At 39.7% G+C, this 14,203-nt stretch overlaps 1 protein-coding gene across 18 annotated transcripts in view; it reads right to left on the bottom strand.

Annotated features, from left to right (window-relative positions):
* Positions 1 to 14,203, bottom strand: part of ENOX1 (ecto-NOX disulfide-thiol exchanger 1) — a 506,538-nt gene that overhangs the window by 193,613 nt on the left and 298,722 nt on the right. The window contains exon 1 of one of the 18 annotated variants that reach the window (XM_073345315.2): positions 5,250 to 5,366. The exons of the other annotated variants lie outside the window; for them this stretch is intronic. The gene's annotated coding sequence lies outside the window, so the exon portion shown is untranslated. Of the gene's footprint in view, positions 1 to 5,249; positions 5,367 to 14,203 lie in introns of those variants that run through there. 18 annotated transcript variants of the gene reach the window in all.

The raw sequence follows: 14,203 nt of genomic DNA, 5'->3' as shown, positions 1-14,203 counted from the left end.
CAATAAGGTAGCTTTCCTTACTGATCCCTCCCTTCTTCCACTCCCTATATGCTTTCTGCTTTTTCTTAATTACCTCTCTAAGATGCTTGCTCATCCAGCTTGGTCTACAACTCCTGCCTATGAATTTTTTCCCCTTTCTTGGGATGCAGGCTTCCGATAGCTTCTGCAGCTTTAATTTAAAATAATCCCAGGCCTCCTCTACCTTTAAACCCATAAATTCTTCAGTCCAATCCACTTCCCTAACTAATTTCCTTAATTTTTGAAAGTCAGCCCTTTTGAAATCAAAAACCCTAGTTGCAGATTTATTTTTGTTAATCCTTCCATTCAGTTTGAACTGAATTAGCTCATGATCACTTGAGCCAAGATTATCCCCTACAACCATTTCCTCTATGAGATCCTCATTACTCGCCAAGACCAAATCTAAAATGGCATCCCCTCTAGTCGGTTCAGCAACTACTTGTTGAAGGAATCCATCAGCTATCGCATCTAGGAAAATCTGAGCCCTATTATTATTACTAGCACTCATCCTCCAGTCTATATCTGGGAAGTTAAAGTCTCCCATGATCACACAGTTTCCATTAGTATTTACTTTATTAAAAACATTAAAAAGGGCTCTATCCATATCCAAATTAGATCCTTTTGAAGCCTGCACTCCAACTTCTGCATCCAAATTCCCTCCTGGAGACTGCATCTCCTTCTACACCCCAATGCCCTGCCCCAGGACTTAGCCCCATCCCACACTCCCAGCTGGGGCACTCAACCCTGCCCTGCACCCCAACCCTCTATCCCATCCCAGAGCCTGCACCCCAAGCCAGAGCCCTACATGCCCTTCCACACTCCAACCCCCTGCCGCAGCCCAGAGCCCCCTCCTGTACCCCAAAACTTCATCCCTGGCTCCATCCTTGAGCCCGCACCCCCAGCCAGAGCCCTCACCCCCTCCCAAACCCCTCATCCTCGGCCCCACCCCAGAGCCCACACCCCCAGCCAGAGCCCTCACCCCTTCCTGCATCCAAACCCCCTGCCCCAGCCTGGTGAAAATAAGCAAGTGAGTTAGGGTGGGGGAGAGCAAGCGATGGAGGGAAGCGGGGATGGAGTGAACAGGGGACAGGGCCTCAGAGAAGGGGTGGGGCGGGGCGTTGGGGTAGGGGTGGGGTGGGGCAAGGGTGTTTAGTTTTCTGCAATTAGAAAGCTGAAAACCCTCGCTACAGAGTTTGCTTAAAAAAAAAAAAAGTTAGACCACACTGCTCACTACATGTGTTAAATATCTACTTGATCATCTTTGGAGGAAGGAACTTGGAGAAAGAGAAAGCATTAGCAGCTGCAGCCAACATCACGACAGAATTTTCTCTCTCCCTATCATCCCAGCCTTCTTGCCTTCAGTACACAGAAGAAACATTTCAGAGATGACTTCTGTACCACTCTGGCTTCTACTCTTAATTTCATGAGTGTAGCATTTCAAGTGAAGGTGCCTTTCTGCATTTTTGTATATTTTGAAAACTCCAAACCCATCTGTGCTCTGAAATTCAAAGGGTTTGAAAATGCCTAAAATGAAATGAACAATATCCTTCTGTGCCAAAAAACTGCTACCACTTTTCCTCCACACTTGGGTACATAAAACATAGGAGGCCCCCAAAATAGTGGCCAGAGCATTTTTGAAAATCTGGCCCTTCTTTAGGCACCAGACAGCAGCTAAACTCTTTTTAAAATTTGGTTGCAGTTATGGATGCTAAGCACTTCAAAATCTGGATCTTACAACAATGTTTGGTTGACCAAAGGGTGCCCATTATGGAAGATCCAGTCTTCAAACCATAAAGCAATAAGGAGATGAACTTTTTTGAGGTTGAGTGCAGCACAATCTGTTATTGCAACTGGCAGGTGTATAAGAATATAAGTCTTCGGGAAACAGGAACTTATATACACAATGAATACTGGAGGTATATTTATAGAATTAAAATGGTGAGAAATGAAATTATTCTTTTGATTTTCAATCATTTGGGATGAATTATGATACCATTACTCACTCCCAACTCGGCCACTGGAAAATTATGTAATCCTATAAACTCACAAAATGAAAGTTATCATATAACAACACTTCACTTTACATCTTGTATGTACAATGTATGTTTCTGTATATGTATATATATATATATATATATATGTATATATTTGCATACTCACATATGAGCATTTACACCAGTAATGATTGCATTGCAGTCAAACCACAAATCATAATTATGTCAATGGACCTAAGACAACTGAGAGAAAGTCACAACGTATTTTCAGTTTACTCTGAAATCTAGCAAAGCCAATTTTCACACAACATATCATCTGGAAGAATTGCTCCTTCAGGATGCTACGTGTCTAAATGTTTTGGCTCAGCAGTTTTTGAAGATAATATCTGGAACACACAAAGGCCAGATTTCCTCCAGAAAGTAGAACACGGGAAGATTTCAGGAATGTAAAAATAAAACAAAGATCTGTGAGATAAATAGGTGTTCCTTTGTAATGTTGTTTTAAAAGTCACTCAGCAACATTTTTTTAATCCAAGCCAGAACTTCACAGGCAACCAATGTAAGGTCTTAACAGGTTACAAATGTGCTTGTTCTTTTGTGAGAATCCTAGCAGCTGCAGCCTGAATACACTGAAGTCTGTAAATAACAGATTCTGGAGACACAATAAGCAAGACATTATAGAAGTCCAGCTTAGGGATAACAAAAGCATATGCAGGACTAAAATTATCTGGAAAAAAGCAAGTTTGCAAGCTAGCAATGCAGTGAACTAATGATAAAAAGCAAATTTGGATACTGCTCAGATACAAAGTGCCATTGGTGGTCTCTGTTTTTCCACTTTGTCTAGGAGCTGATTTTAAATTGCTGATTGTGTGCCTTCCGTTTCAGAGGAAGAATGCTTACAGAATATATTATACCATTTCACCATTTCCTATTGCAGTTTTTTAAGCCGTACATATGTAAATAAATATATATTTGAGGCTTCTGACATTTTCGAATCAAATTATAATGATCATGTTTTAAAAAATATAATGCTGCTTTTCATCCAAGGTCCTCAAAATGCTTTTTTTTTTTTTACAAATATGACATTCCTCAAATCAATACTTCAAACAATAAAGGGAGCACATACAGCACCCTGTCTTACAGTGGGGAAATAAAATATAGTAACAGAAATGACTGTATTGTGTACGACTGGAGGCTTCTATACCAGAGGCATGTTTGGGGAAAAAATCTTTCTTACTTGAATAGTCTCACTTTCAAATAAGAAAGCAAGTGAGAAAATAGGTATAAAAAACTTAAGAAATATTAAAAAACCATAGAAATATTAAAAGAAAAGGCCTAGCAGGTCATCTAGTCCAGTCCACTGTCACTTGGCCAGGTTGTTCTCTCAAAGACTGGAGCTTCAAGATGCATCTCTCTCTTTTTCATATGGAAAGACGGCTTAGCTGCCATCACTATACCTTCCTCTGACCGCTTGGCCCTGAGGAGGCCTCTCCACAACCTGATAGAAATTAGTCAGAAAAAAATACAGCCCAGGACTGTATTATCCTTACTGCATAGACCACTGCCTGCAAGGCACAGAAGTAATCTAGGGAACAAGGTGCTCAAGGGGGCGCCCAGGTAGCCTGGTTCCGTTGCTGTGGGAGCAATGGTGGTGGCACCAGCAGTTTGGAGATCCAGGGCCTCCAAATGGATTGCGCTGGCTTCTTGGGAATCTACCAGAATTGTAGGAAGAGGTCAATTGTGCTGACTTGGCAGGATAACATAGGGTGGGGGTAGGGAATCTCTATGAAGGGAACCTCACGGAGATTTCCTCACCACAGCCTCTTCTCACAGGGCTTCCTGCTGGAGGGGATGATCTAGGGCAATGTTCCCTATAGCCCAATACATTTCGAGTCTGGCTTGGGATGTCTCAAGCAACATGGCTTTCACCGCTTCCTTTGAAAGACTGAATTATACTGATAAGCTGAGTTTAGACTCTTCACCAATGCCATTTAATACAAAAAAATCAGATATATTCTTTCTCTCTCTATATATATGTAGTTGTGGGGATCCCTATGTAATAAATTGCACTTATCACATGCCTTTGCTCACCATACCACATTCTGTCCATTAATCCATTCTTACCACAGCTATTTCAAAAAAGTTTCAGACTCCGTTTTTTTAAAAACTTGACCTACCACAGAACATTTCTGCTATTCCCACCTTGACACAGTGTGAAATCCTCCCACACCCAACACCTACAAAATTAAACTGGACTGATGTGTAACTGCCCATAGTCACTCCTGCACCTGTGACAAATTTATAATCCAGTATCTCACAACCCATTGGGGCTAGAAACAGGAGTTTTAACATCACTGAAAAGAAGAGATTCCAGCTGTGAACACACAGCACTTGCTTCTCGCCCTGGAAGACTAGGAGATAGCTTAGCTTCACATAGCAACATTATGTATGGAAAAGCTAATTTAAGTAATTTTTAGAGGTTTCTAAAATGTATTCATTATCATTTCTCTCTGCCTCCAAGTCCTGTATAATTGAACTCCTAGATCTAAGGCATCCTGGCTTTACAGACAGAGGGGTTTGAATTAATAAATGACAATTAAATTCTTTAAAAATTTCTAAAATACTTTTTTTCTATAAAATCTGTGGCATACTCAGAAGTACATGGTGGTTTCATGTGATATTATTTTGGTTCTAATTTGGCATAACTCATTTGTGCCTTTGTCACTGTGCCAATACAGCCACCCCAGGTTCATAGCAATCCAAACTTTATGTGACAGCATCACATGTTCTCCGTACAAAGCCTGCTAAGAGAGATGCTGGGAGATAGTTTTTAAGTCAACGTTTCTGGTGATAAAATCCATTAAAAGAAAAGCTCTGAGTCTCTTCCACTCACCTATGCCACACCCTCTTTGAATCCATCCACTGACTCTTGTCACAGCCCATTCAGGATCCTTGTCTTCACCTGTAAGGCCTTACATAACCTCACCAATTTTATATTCCCTACTCCCCATCTCACCCCTTCCCTGCATGCCTCCCATCCCCCTCAATTTATTTTTCCAGTTTTCTTTTTTGTACACTCTTGGCTTCCTGAATTCACATCTGAGGCACTTTCCCTGGCCTGATCTGCCAATAGCCCCTCTCTCATCCAAATATCTCCACCAGAGAGCACACTGGATAAGGAGTCTGATCACAGCTCTAGCACATAGCTGCTGTCCAAACCTGGGCAAGTTACTTCACCTCTGTGTGTCTCTGTCTTCTCTTTGTCCTTTGTCTGTCTCAACGAGTTAGACTTGTTGGGGAAGGATAGCCTCTCACAATGTGTTTGTACAGCACCCAGCACAACAGGTTCTCAGTCTCATTTGGAAGCTTTAGACACTATTGTAATATAAAAAAACATTAGTGATAACCAGCAACACCCTTCCCTTCAAGCAATCCACCCTCCTTCCTTTCACTGATAATCCTCTCCCTTTCCCCAAGTGCTGTCTTGCATGTTTGTTTATCTTATTTGAGTTATAAGTTCTTCAAGGCAGGGAATGTGTCTGTCTCTATTTTAGTAAAGTACAGTGTACATTTACTGCACTATATTCATGTTTTATAATAACACCACAAATTATTTATTTCTTTTCCTGTAATCCAGTATTTCCAGTCTTCACGATACAACCAGAAAAACCTGGAATCAACAGTGAAGCCAAAAACTTCCTAAGAACCATTATTCAAGAAGGGTGAACAGCCAGTCTAGAAGTAACTGTGAGAAACCTTGGTCAATTAGTTACCCATATTCATAAACAGCATTTGGTACGGCAATAAAAATCAATGGAAATCTGCCTGGAAGAAAACAAAGCAGAATGTAACCAGTGTAAACCAGCAGCACACTCTGCTTAACACATGTATTAATGAGGGTCACAAACAGTATATTAGTTACTTTTTAAACAAACATACTGTTAATGATGCCACTACAACATTATGAATAAAGCATTTGGCCTGTAGCTATGAATGTGGTAACTTTCATAGCTTTTGACTTGTTAATTTATATTGTCATCTAATAAACTTCTTTACCAGTGCTCTCCTGGGACCAAATTCTGACTTCAGTCTATGAATATGCATATGACATAAATGATGCAACTAGGAAGGAAACTGTGCCGTGTAGCTGTTTTCCCCAAACTCACCTAGCTCACTGGCCTTCCTCTTGACCTCCAGCAGAGGACTATTCTGAGACAGAGCTTTGGGTCAAGGAAAGTGAAAATGGAATAGCAGCAAGTAGAGTGGTTTGGACAGTCCACATTTATTATTGTGTCAATGTTTCTTGGAGCGGGAAAGACTTGATGACATAATAGGCCTTTGCCGTCACTAAACATCTTCTGTGCTAGCTGGAACTGTAATTTGCATGAAACCAATAATGGACTTCCGTTCTTCTTCACTATGAAGTGGAAGGATGCTCTTGTGGATAAGGCCCTGGACTAAAATCCAGTCCAGAGATTTGGGTTCTATTCCCAGCTCTGCCTTAAAATTCCTGAGTGAACTTGAGCAAGTCATTTAATCTCTGTACTTCAGTTCCCCCATCAGAAAAAATGGGATAATTCTTTCTTTCTCCCACTGTTTGTCAGTCTTTTCTAGAGATTAGGGCTGTCAATTAATCACAGTTAACTCATGTGATTAACTCAAAAAAATGAATCACGATTAAAAAAATGAATCGCGATTAATCGCACTTATAACAATAGAATACCAATTGAAATTTATTAAATATGTTGGGATTTTTTCTACATTTTCAATATTGATTTCAATTACAACACAGAATACAAAGTCCACGGTGCTCACTTTATATTATTATTATTTTTTATTACAAAATATATGCACTGTAAAAATGATAAACAAAAGAAACAGTATTTTTTAATTCACCTCATACAAGTACTGAAGTGCAATCTCTTTACTGTGAAAGTGTAACTTACAAATGCAGAGTTTTTTTGGTTACATAACTGCACTCAAAAACAAAACAGTGTAAAACTTTAGAGCTACAAGTCGACTCAGTCCTACTTCTTATTCTGCCAATCGCTAAAACAAACAATATCACCTGAAAGTGAGAACAGGTGTTCACATGGCACTTTTGTAGCCGGTGTTGCAAGGTATTTACGTGCCAGATATGCTAAACATTTGTATGCCCCTTCATGCTTTCACCACCATTCCAGAGGACATGCTTCCATGCTGATGATGCTCATGAAAAAAAGAATGCGTCAATTAAATTTGTGACTGTACTCCTTGGGGGAAGAATTGTATGTCTCCTACTCTGTTTTACCTGCACTCTGCCTTATATTTCATGTTATAGCAGTCTTGGATGATGACCCCGCAAATGTTCATTTTAAGCACACTTTCACAGCAGATTTGACAAAACACAAAGAAGGTACCAATGTGAGATTTCTAAAAATAGCTACAGCACTTGACTCAAGGTTTAAGAATCTGAAGTGCCGTCCAAAACATCACAGGGACGAGGAGTGAAGCAGCTTTTAGAAGTCTTAAAAGAGCAACACTCTGATGCAGAAACAACAGAACCCAAACCACCAAAAAAGAAAATCAGCCTTCTGCTGGTGGCATCTGACTCAGTTGATGGAAATGAACATGTATCAGTCCACTCTGCTTTGGATCGTTATCAAGCAGATCCCATCATCAGCATGGACCCATGTCCTCTGGAATGGTGATTGAAGCATGAAGGGACATATGAATCTTTAGTGCATCTGGCATGTAAATATCTTGCAATGCTGGCTACAACAGTGCCGTGAGAACACCTGTTCTCACTTTCAGGTGACATTGTAAACAAGAAGCAGGCAGCATTATCTCCTGCGAATTGTAACCAATCTTGTTTGTCTGAGCGATTGGCTGACCAAGAAGTAGGACTGAGTGGACTTGTAGGCTCTAAAGTTTACATTGTTTTATTTTTGAATGCAGGTTTTTTTTGTATGTAATTCTACATTTGTAAGTTCAACTTTCATGATAAAGAGATTGCACTACAGTACTTGTATTAGGTGAATTGAAAAATACTGTTTCTTTTGTTTTTTACAGTGCAAATATTTCTAATAAAAATAAATATTAAGTGAGCACTGTACACTTTGTATCCTGTGTTGTAACTGAAATTAATATATTTGAAAATGTAGTAAACATCCAAAAATATTTAAAATAAATGGTATTCTATTGTTGTTTGGCAGCACAATTAATCACAATTAACGTTTTTAAACTCTTAACAGCCCTACTAGAGATATTATACTAATGTATGTATTATGCCTAACTCCATGGCCCCTGATCTACACCTGTATAACAACCTCCACTGTATTATATTGGGAGACTGTAGTTTTCACTGTAACCAACAACAAAAAAGGCAATTATCATAATTTTTCAAGGAACACTGGGAGAGGTGGGGAAATTGCAAGTTTCCTTTAAAGAGATTTCCAATGAAATTCACACTCTGTCAGCTGTAAATTACAGCTTGTATCTAAAGTTTATTTCTTAGTCATGCATAACAGCACTATGGTAAAGCAGGGTTTTTTTTGGTGTTTAGTTAAATATGGGAACCTAGGATGCAAACGATAAATGAAATAATTTATAAAAGCCTGCATGGGTATTTGTTTGTTTGTTTTTAACTTTTGTATTTCTCTCATTTCTTAATGAAACAACTGATTTCTGGTAAAAATGTGTAACAAAAACAAATGACAAAAATTAGTAAAAATCAAAATAAAAATTTAGAACACCTAATTGCATTGTCTGGGAAACAATAGGTGATCACAAAATTAGACTTCATCTTGATAAATCTGCTCAAGAGGTAGAGTCAGAGATGTGCATTCCACCTTCACTTTTGCAATTCCTGACTTCTGAGTGCTAACTTGGGCAACCTTAACCTTGCACTAATATCATTATTATATTTATTATTGATGCTTATTTATTATAAAACAAAATATTAATTTTTGCAGAAACCTTCATTTTACTTTTTATGTAGATTTGTCGTTTAGATTACAAATTCCTCAGAACAGAGACTGTCCATTTTTCTGTCTTGTATATTACAAAGCACATCTCTGACACACAACAAATCACAATAATAGTTATGGAAGTGGTCACCAGATGGCAATGATACAGTGTCTTGTATTTGTTTTTCCTCAGTGTGCAAACAAGATTTCAGTCATGGTAGAAAGGTAGTGATGGTTTTCGTTTTCTGATGGTGTTTCTTTGGGGGAGCTGTAACTTGGTGCAAGGCAGTTTACTCTCTACCATCATCTGTCTAAGTAGAGTCAATTCTTGGGGCAGAGTTGCTCCCTGGGAACTGGGCACTGGTATTTAGGCTGAGATGCCTGAAAGATGGGGATTGTCTGTGTGCTGTCTGTAGCTTCCTCTGTTCCAGAAACAGGATATAAATACAGTATGAAACAAACCAGTTTAAGTTAGACTATACCAAGATTCTATGTCACTGATTTCCCCTGCAACAAGAATGGTTCTGACATCTGATACTGCTCGATGGAGAGAAAATTAAACAGATAGCACAATTTAAAGGGATTTTCAATAGGAATTTCCCTTATGAGCTTGTTCATTTACTTGTTTAGTGCAACATCGTGTCTGAGCACCATACAAAATTAAGAGATACAGTATACCCATTATGGGATTTCTAATACTGTCTTTTCTGAAGCAACCAAAGACATGATACCAGACCTTTTTTCTGACCAGGTCTGGAAACTACTAACCTAAAAGTGGTCAGTTTCTGGCAACTGGCTTCCAAAAAAATCAATGTCACAGCAACTGTGACTGACTTAATTGAGAACCTCCTGTGTAAACTGGTGAGTCTTTTACTGAGAACGACCTGCTCTCTGCTCTCATTAATTGCAGCATACTTGGAGAGTTGGCTGAAAAAAGATCCAAATTCAAAATGTCTAAAGACAAATCCTTTTATTTTCCAATTCTGTTGTTATAGTATACCTTAGCAACTGCTAACAAAGAGATATTGTTCCTGTTGGAAGAGAATCTGAGGCAGTTTTTTATGAGCGATTAAACATTGAAGAGAATCTTACATATTTGCTCGATACAAGATCTGTTTATAATGTGGCCATGCCTCTGCCTAGCATGTTGTTCCCCTTATATGACAAAATAAAAGAAAACCATAAACAAAAAATATTTTCTTTGCCTCATGATAATTCAGTGCTGCCTTCTCAGTTTTCTACTCATGTCCCTCTAAGATCTTAGGGACATGATCCAAATCCTATTGAAATCAAAGGGAGTCTTTCTGTTGACTTAATGGGAGAGAATAAAATCTTAGGTTATGTCTACACGAGGCACCTTTTAGTGACACAGCTGTGCCACTACAGCCGTGCAGCTAAAAGGGGCCGCAGTGTAGCCGCTGTTTGTCGGCAGGAGAGAGCTCTCCCACTGACAAAAATCTTCCAACCCCAACGAGCAGCAGTAGCTTTGGCGGCAGGAGAGGTCTCCTGCCGACATAGCACCATTCACATCGGCGCTTTTTGTCAGCAAAACTTTTGTTGTTCGGGTGTGTAGGTTTTTTACACTCCTGAAAGACAAAACTTTTGTCATTCCGGTTTCAGTGTAGACAAAGCCTTAGCTGAGCAACAGGCACAGGAGATGGCTAAAGGGAGACTAATTTTTGGAAGGAAGGACCACTATGGAAAAGTAATATGATTGGACACAGTGCCAGTGAAGATTTGGGTGGCATCTGTGAAACAACAACATTTTTTTTTGCGGGGGGGGAGGGCTGTGATTAATTGAAATTCTTTTCTTGTATAGTGTTAAATAAAGCAACCTGAGTCAAGCAGACCAAATCTATGCACAGAGCTCCCATTAATGTCAATAAGATATCTGCACATTGATCTAGGGCAGCATATGACTGAACAGTTTCTCATGAGATTATTGCTCATGGTTAGAATAGGAATGACAGGATTGCTTAGATTACTAAAAAAAATATAATCAACGCTAATTTTCTGCCTGAAAAGTAACCATATTAACATTTGTGGTGCAATATGCTTATTTAAAAGGTAATCTTATGCGTTAGGCACTCCTGACTGTCCAATAAAAGTCTTGCTTAGATTCATAAACACTTTTCTGCCGAAAACTATACTTATATGTTAGATTTATAGGCTGGTTTTTAATCTGAGCTGTAACAATTGTGCTATAGTATGTGTCATGTACTCTTTAATACAATTAAACACTTTGAGAATAGAATTATGTAGAATTACATTTAAATTCTCTTTTTAAAAAAATGCAAAGCAAAAACATTCTTTTTATGCATGTCCCCCATTTCCAGTGATTAATTTTATCTCCAGTATTTGATCCAATGATTTAGCTACCTCTCATTGCCTCTCCCATGAATTGTTTATGCAGCAACCTGGCAGAATGATTTGCATATCACAGGAAGGATCCTATTATGTGTTCCCAGAGGTACAGTTTCACCAACTGTATCACTTTCTGCCACGTAGGCATATCCCCAAAGTACTGGGTCTAGCTAATACAAAAAGGCATTTCATGGCTGCCAAAGGCTATTAGGCATTAATGGTGCAGTTACAAAAAGTTCAATAGCTTACAACTTATCTCTCCCTTTGTCTTCCAAAAATTAGACAGACTAATTTCCTCTATCACAGAGAGATCACTGATCATTACATTCAAGTGTATTCTGATCAATTTGTTTTAGGTACAGCCTAAAATATTAAAATCACAGAATCATAGAACTGTAGGGCTGGAAGGGATCTCAAGAGGTCATCAAGTCCAGCCCCCTGGGTTGAGACAAGACCCAATAAACATAGACTGTCCCTGCCAGGTGTTTGTCCAACCTGATCTTAGAAACCCTTCAGTGATGTGGATTCCGCAACCTCCTTTGGAAGCCTATTGCAGAATTTAACTATCCATATAGTTAGGCTATGGCTACGCTACAGTTTACGTGGGCATAAGTTACGTCGCTCAGTGGCCATCCCCGAGTGACATCATTTATGCCACTTTAAGCGGCTGGGTGGACTGAAGTGTCGGTGTGGACAGAAGCTCTCCCACTGACATAGCTACTGCTGCTCGCAGGGGCTGGAGTAATTAGAGAGCTTACAGTGGCATGGCTGCATCAGTGCAACTGCACCGCTGTAAACTCTCTAGTGTAGTCATAGCCTTAGAAAGATTTTCCTAACATGTAACCTAAATCTCCCTTTTCAAGACTAAGCCCATTTCTTCTTGTCCTGCCTTTTGAGGACATGAAGAACAATTGATCCCTGTTCAGCCCTTAACATATTTGAAGACTGGCATAAGGTTCCCCTTTAGTCTTCTTTTCTCAAGACTGAACATGCCCATTTTTAATCTTTCCTCATCTGTCAGGTTTTCTAAACCTTTTATCATTTTTTGTTGTTCGCCTCTGGCCTCTCTCCAATTTATCCACATCTTTGCTAAAATGTGGGACTCAGGAGTGGACAAGGTCCTCTAGCTGAGGCCTCACCCATGCTGAGTAGAGTGGGACAATTACCTCCCGTGTCTTACATACAACACTCCTGTTAATACACCCCACAATGATATTAGGCTCCATCACATTGTTGACTCATATTCAATTAAGCAAGACACAAATGCACTAAGAAACAAAAGTGACTATCAAAGAGGGAAATCATGTTTAGATGCACAATGGTAATTCAGCACACAATGGAAGAGTGGGTGAAGAGGTAGCAATGGAAAATATATGTTGACTTCAGTATCATTATGTAGGGTCTGGGGGTATAACCCCACTGCCACAGTGAAAGATCACATATGTGAGATTTCAGGAGAATTGATTCAGTTTGGGTAAAATTAGGAATGTGGCATCTGAACTGGGTTTATAACTTAAAGATAGCAGCAGATGTCTTTTCAGATAGTACCCCAGAGAAAAGTGGATAATTTACCTCAGCTGCCATTGTACAATAGGTGTCACACCTCTTTCTTTGTCCTCCTGGCTTGTACTAACAAAACCACACAGGATCTGTTTCTTAATATCACAGATGGTTGGAATTGGAAAGGTGGTTGGGATACAGAGTCGCTCATTTCTGGTCACTAGTACAACTTGGTCCAGTGAGCTGTGACTAAAAGTTGTTACCATCTAATGACTGAAGAGTGGATTACACAGTGGCACTAACTGGGACCCCTTTTGGCAGTCTCAGTGGAGCAGTAAAAGAAAGAATGAGTATGGCTGTCTCCTCAGGTCAGAGTTGAGAAATACTGGCAGGGCAGGATGGAAAAGCCTGCATTGTTCCTGCCCATGCTGTCCTTGTTTCATAGAAAGGGCCTATCTCCAGGTCTGTCAGTGTGGTCTCTTTCACCAGCATTAAATTCACAAATACACTGTCCCAAAATTTACAGTTTGTAAAATTAAAAAAGGGTGTGTGGTTATAAAACACAATACGAGTAGAGATGCCCTCAGAATATTTAAGCTTTATTCCCCTACAGCACAGGAAACTCAAAACAAAACATCTTTGTGCTGGTGCATGAGAACCAAAAAAAATGAAATGAACCTGTCTAGTTTCACTGCCCCAGCATGTACTGGCAGGAATCCTGAGGGAATTTCCAAACTTAATACTCACTTAAGAACATTTATCGTTTCTTGAAGTGGATGCCTGTAATAGAATCTGCAAAGCATAAGGGAAGGGCATGGTCCTGAAGCCCACTGGGCCTGGGAAGTAACAAGTTCTGCAAGAACTCAGTGAGTGACTGTTTGCTATTAAGACTGTAGGGTAGAGAAAAAATGTCTCTGAGTTTGTGTACCTAACACTAAAAAGTCTATCTGTTGCTCAGAAGGAAATAAATAGGAGTGAGAAAGGGTGGTAAGCAGTTAACTCACGACTTGCTGGCTAGAATCTAGAAGGCTGGCAATGGAAAGAACAATGTTGAATGATCAGAGGTAGTTAGACTGTTCCTAACATGGGATCTGCTACAGAAGCGTGAGCCTCATACAATGCCAGTTTAACACAAGAGAGACTTTATTGGACACACATTCACACTAAGACAGCACAGACACCAGTTGCCTCAACTGCCCCTCAGAACTTCCTATCACATCCTCGCCACCCACTTGAATACAATAGTCTGAGAGGATCTTCAGACAGTGCAAAAAGCTGTACTCTAATTAGGAGAAAGCAGGAAGAGGGGCTGAATCCCTGGGCTGCATTGAAAGCAGCCAGCTATGTTCTTAATGTGCCGATCATTAGTGTGTCTAGGCA

The sequence above is a fragment of the Lepidochelys kempii genome, chromosome 1, assembly GCF_965140285.1.
Source record: "Lepidochelys kempii isolate rLepKem1 chromosome 1, rLepKem1.hap1, whole genome shotgun sequence".
NCBI classification, from domain to species: domain Eukaryota; kingdom Metazoa; phylum Chordata; order Testudines; family Cheloniidae; genus Lepidochelys; species Lepidochelys kempii.
Note: the sequence above shows the minus strand (reverse complement) of the source record. Positions and strands in the feature narration are given on the sequence as shown.